Source organism: Coregonus clupeaformis, chromosome 2, assembly GCF_020615455.1.
Source record: "Coregonus clupeaformis isolate EN_2021a chromosome 2, ASM2061545v1, whole genome shotgun sequence".
Lineage (NCBI taxonomy): Eukaryota > Metazoa > Chordata > Actinopteri > Salmoniformes > Salmonidae > Coregonus > Coregonus clupeaformis.
Genome location: NC_059193.1, coordinates 29919871 through 29925870, shown reverse-complemented (window position 1 = coordinate 29925870; position 6000 = coordinate 29919871).

Sequence of the window (6000 nt, the reverse complement as noted above, 5' to 3'; positions counted from 1 at the left end):
CTGCGTAGGCTCTCGCCGAGTAAAGCTACTGCATACATGACTTTGGACTTGACATTTTAGGCCTGGAAGAAAACCAAACAGTAAATTCACTGCAATAATCCCAGATAAATGAGATGATCACTGCAAAAGCTTAGATAGTTAAGTGGCCTACACTTAAGTCCAGAGACGATAAAAACATGGCTCGTCGGAGAGCGTCCATATGGGAGAGTGCCACGGGCAGGCCTTAAAACAAGGAAGGGAAGACAATGCACTCATCTGTGGACTGCTATATCTGCCATAGAGTGGCCCACTGAAAGTAATTCAGCTGAACGCACAAGACAAAATGACAGACATTATGGACATCCTATACATAATTGTTCAGTTACAATCAGAAAATCTGACATTGACAAATATACATAATTTATCATATAAATAATACATTTTCTTTCTATTCCACCCTACATGAGTCATATATTTACCCACACACACACAGTGCCCAGTCCCATCACTGCAGTGTGGGCCCATTGTTAGCAGTAGGGACTGGTGCACTAATGCAGGGATAAGCCCCATGCTGTCTGCTCAGTGGCAGACTCAGCTGGGATGAGTTGTCAGAGGAGACAGAGAGAAACGGCCATCTGGAGAGGCAGTCAGCACACCCAGGTCATATGAGCAGGGTGACGTATAGTGGTTTGAATAGTGGATGTGCTCAGCTGGCCAGCAAGATGGTTGTTGGTCGTTCTATAAGGCTATAGCTTAGAATATAATACTATTGTGATCAACCTTATTCAAAATACCACTGTGCTAGAATGTGTGAATATAGCCTCATACCCCTTTTTGGAGTATGCAGAGTAGTGCATGGCAAGAAAATACAATTGTATGTGGACTGCCTGATGACATAAATATGGGGTAGGGATTTGGTGGTAAGAAAATAAATTAAATAAATGCCAATAAATACAGTCTAGATTGTAAAAATAATAATATAATAAGTGAAAAAACTATCATGTTGTTACATATTTCAGATGTATTGTATTATTTGTATTAAAGCCTAAGTGTGACAGCAAGTCCAATGAAATGTAGGATCAAATGTCCATTTCAAATGAAGGTCTAAATGATCAAATAGAGGTCTAAATTATATAATAATATTGTTATAATAATAGTAATAATAATAATATTGCTACTAAATTAATTGAATTAATGATGATGTTTTATGCAATAATGAAACTAATAAACAAAAGGCTATCAGCAAACAATTAACAATCTGACAGGCTGATGCAAATTAAGATAGTCCACTAAACTGCAAAATAATTTGGAAACTTGGATAATGAACTTGAATAATTTGTAAATGTATTTAACAAACCACGAACAAGATACAGTGTATGCATGCCTGGATTTCAATGTATAATTTTTCCTATGGAGAAATAACAAAAATACAACCTAAAGGTTTAGGCCAAAATAAATGTGTATGTTATAGGGCCTGTTTGCATACTCCTCGAGCCCTCCTCAATTTTATATGATCAATTACACACACGCTCGAGAGCATAACGACACATCACAATTGTTGCAACTGAACGGTTTCTATATTTTATATCGAAATGATAACGGCCTAAGCGTAAAATGGGGAACTGCGTTCACCTACCAGAAGATGGCGTCTGGTACCTTCTCAACATGAGATAACCTTCCCGGGGCTTTAGCGCAATAGGGCCTACTTCGATCATTTCCTGCACTCTCCTCTCATTCTATAGGCTATTTAGACCCTACCACACAACACATGTATTGTATACTTCACATAAGCATGCATTTTATTACAATTATGATATTAATATTTAAATAGATTTATTTTATATAATATTCATTGTATTCCAAAAAAACTGTATATATCTTTTGGGGAAACCGAATTTAGGTCTTAATTCGATACAAGAAAAGCTGCTATAAAGGAAATCTAAATCCGATAAAAAATTGTGTAGGCATCCTATCCCATTTTGAACCATTGTTCACCCATGTTTTCAACTGTAGGCATCTGAATCAATTTCATAGGCTATATGATAATTGAGGCCTGGTTATAGCAGGTTGTCTAATTGATGTACAACGCAGAGAAACAGCAAAATCAACGACCTTGAATGTGCTCAATAAGCAAGGCATCTTAATTTACACATTTCGATGTTGCATATTATGTCATATTTATAATAGTGCAATAGGCCATCTCTAATTTGAACTGTAAAGTTCACAACATTTAGCATATTAAAAATAGTGTGTTAGATATTTATCTAAAATGTGTACTATAGTCCTAATGGAGAGCACATTAATTGATGGGGGATTCGGTACGTTAAATAAAAAGGCCTACACAGGCTACATCAATAATGGTTATTATTATGTGGTTATTTTGTTATTTTTGTTTGTCATGTCCATCACCGTATACAATTAGGTTGTCAAAGTAGGCTAATCGACTTCGTAATCGAGACATATTTAATATTGCCAACAACAAATGCATTATCCTCTCTCCAAAACATATGGGTCTACACTTACCGTCCAGCAATATATTTTCAACACCGCAGGACATTGTCAATGCGCACTATAACACACTTTTCAAACTTATTTTGAGTGCTATGAAAACGTGCTGCGGGCAGTGGGCAGCAAGCAAATAGCTGGCAAATAGCAGGGACGTGCAGCTCGCGCCCGGACCTTGGTGGTCTTGGCCTGCAGATCTGTCAGGTCTCAAAACACAGAACGTTCTTTCTATAAATTTTCTATGTAGATCTATTCCATGTCAAAAACAGTGGTAGTTGTAGCCATGAAAGCCTACTATATAATTTGTGTTACAAATTTCGGATAGGGAATCTTACTGATGCGTTTGACAGAAAACGAAGACCACACAAGGAGGCACTTGTAGCTTGAACAATCTGTTTGGCTAAAGGACAACAAAAGACCCACCACACCTTGGTACTTAACCTCATAGCTTGCCAAGTGCCCCTTTGTCCATTACAGGTAATTATAGTTGATGAGTGGAAATTGTTTGGTCCAAGATTAGATTTAGAAATCCATTGCCATCTATGCAAGCAGGCATGTTAAATAAGTCACTTCATTATTGTTGGTGGGGTCTTCACAGGTGACAACATGCCTATAAGTCCCTCAAGGACAAACAGCATTTCAGTCACAGGCTCACAGCCATAACATTTCTTTGTGGAAATCATTCAGCCACTACACTTTTGAGATTAAACATAGGTCATCTTTGATATGATACTGAATGTAGTATATTGAACCACAATAGTTATATAAACAAAAATTGTAGCCTAAATGGATGAGTAAATTGTAATCACACTGTCCAGTATTCAAATTGCAATGCTAGCATTTGTAGGCCTAATTTAAGAGGCTTAGACCTAAATGTCTTACCATTTCATTGTATCCTAAATTCATCAGCATTGGGATAAGCATAGGCAGATAACTGATGCAAGAGCAGCAGTTCAGCCTTTGGCAGACTGACCTTTTTTAAAAGGAAGTAATATTTTCCAGTGAAATCCCAACTCGAAATGATCCTTGCCATACCACAAAGAGGATTGCCACGAAGCACTCACACCGAACACACTAGATGAATGAGAGCTGTGCCTAGCCAATCAGGGAAAATATTAAAATAATGCAGCTACATTGTTGTCACTTTAGTAAGTGCAGGTAAAGGTGGCTGTGCTCTCAAAATGCAGGATATGGCTACTATGTCTAAATGTGCTCTTTTGACATTTGTAATGGACTGAGAAGGAAAATACGTTGATACAGCATTAGGGGTGTTGACTTGAGAAGTATGTATGTGTGTGGGTGTGTCGGGGGGGGATTCGTAAACAGTAAACACCTTCAATCATTTTCATACTGATACGTTTAAAGAACATAATATACACAGTATATCGTGCGCAATAACCAGTTACAGAAGTCCTCACCATATCTTTGTATGGTTTCTGCATTTCAATTTCTTGTAGAAATCCACAATAACCGTGACTGAATTGCATCCAAACGAATTGACAAAACCCATGGCATTGACATGGCTGAAAAGAAAACAAATGTTTTCTTGACAAATATAATATAACGCAGAACGGGTAGAAATGCAGTGTGAAGACAGTCTAAGGTCTACTGCACCACTTTGAGGAATCAATACCAGGCCATGGAGCTGGAGGGACCGATATCTGATGATACAATAATATCTTATACTCCTTGACACTGCCTCGGCATGCCAAGCAAGAGAGAAAGAGCACTGTTAGGTGAAGCAGCAAACAAGGAAGAAAATATAAAAACGTATTAGAGACAATGTTCAAATGTAGGATACCTGTCACTACTTTGTTCAGTTTGTTATAGTCTAGACCCCTCAAACTCAACTCTGGACCTCGAAGCCAGTTCCACTGCATTTTTTCATTGTTCCCCTCTAATCAGGGACTAATTTAGACCTGGGACACCAGGTGGGTACAATTAATTATCAGGTAGAACAGAAAAACAACAGGATCTGGACCTCGTAGGGTAAGAGTTGAATACCCATGGTCTAGACTCTAGACTACAACATTTCAGAGGCAGCAATCATAAGTGTCAGAAGATCTCACCCTTTGGCTTGGTTCATAGACTTCAAATGTAAATGTAATCTAGATTTAAGAAGTGGCTACTGTTTATCTTTATCATTGTATCATCTTTATAATTGAACATTGAAGACTCAACAAGGCAACGAAAGGTTAATATTGAAAATATTTAAACCATTTCAGAAAAAAATTATAGGATAAGTGTAGCTTAATGAGTGAAAAAAAGCTTTTTCCATCCAGAATGTCTTTGCAGTCATGCGTTTTATTTCAGATTCCCACCATGGGGAAAAGTACAACGTTGTACTCGCAGACAGACTAAATAACAGTTGATGATAGATTAATGAAAAGGTTTCAGTCTTGAGTTGACGTGCATCATAGTTCTGCACATGTAGCAGGGAAAAAAGTCACTGATGTCAGAGTAGCTTCAAAGACTGCTCAGTGGTCCGTACGCACGCACGTATGCAATCACACACACACACATGCACACACACACACACACACACACACACACACACACACACACACACACACACACACACACACACACACACACACACACACACACACACACACACACACACACACACACGCACACGCACACGCACACGCACACGCACACACACACACACACAGTCAGATGCATAATCTGTTTTATCAAATGGCAATTCACAATGTGGCTTCAATCAGTTAACTTTGTAACCTGTGAGATGTATAGTAACAAATGACAAATGCATGTGTAAACCATGCATTTCACTATAATGAAGAATACACTCTATCAATCATTATGTATATCAACCTTAACCTCTAAAAGGGGGGTTCTACTAAGCTAACATATGGAATTGTTTTAATATGATCATACCATGGATCATTTAGCTATTTTATTGTACATTTTAGGACCCCTGTAGATATAAAAAAATATATACAAAAAATTGTTGATAAAATGTTGAATTTGGCCTTTACTGCTATAGCCTATAGAAATGCATTGAATAACACATTCATGAATGGCAAAACAGACAGTCAAAAAATAAATCATATGGAATAGGGTTTTGAAGTGTCTGTCCTATATCTAGGAGATATAAGAAAGCGAAGAAAATATTTTTGTTTTTGGGACACACATACAGTATATCCTCTTTTTATGTTGGCACAAAACGAACTTCATAATTCCTTTTTTTTTCCGGTAATTGTAGGCCAAATGGTTCGGACGCTACAGACATTTGGCGTAGTAGTGCGGTCGTGTTTTCTGTTGTGTCCTCGTGCAAATAGCCTTTTTTTTCATATATATTTCTCTATCTCACTTTCCATCCTTTAACTCAATATACTTTCCTGCAACCCGCCTCACCCAATGTGGAACGGATTCTATTATTTCTTTATTTTTATCAAGAACCTACGGCTGAAACTAGCCAGCTAGCCAGCTAACTAGCTACTTGCTATTAGCCACCGTTAGCGGTCTTCACCACTGTCCGTGGCCTGCACT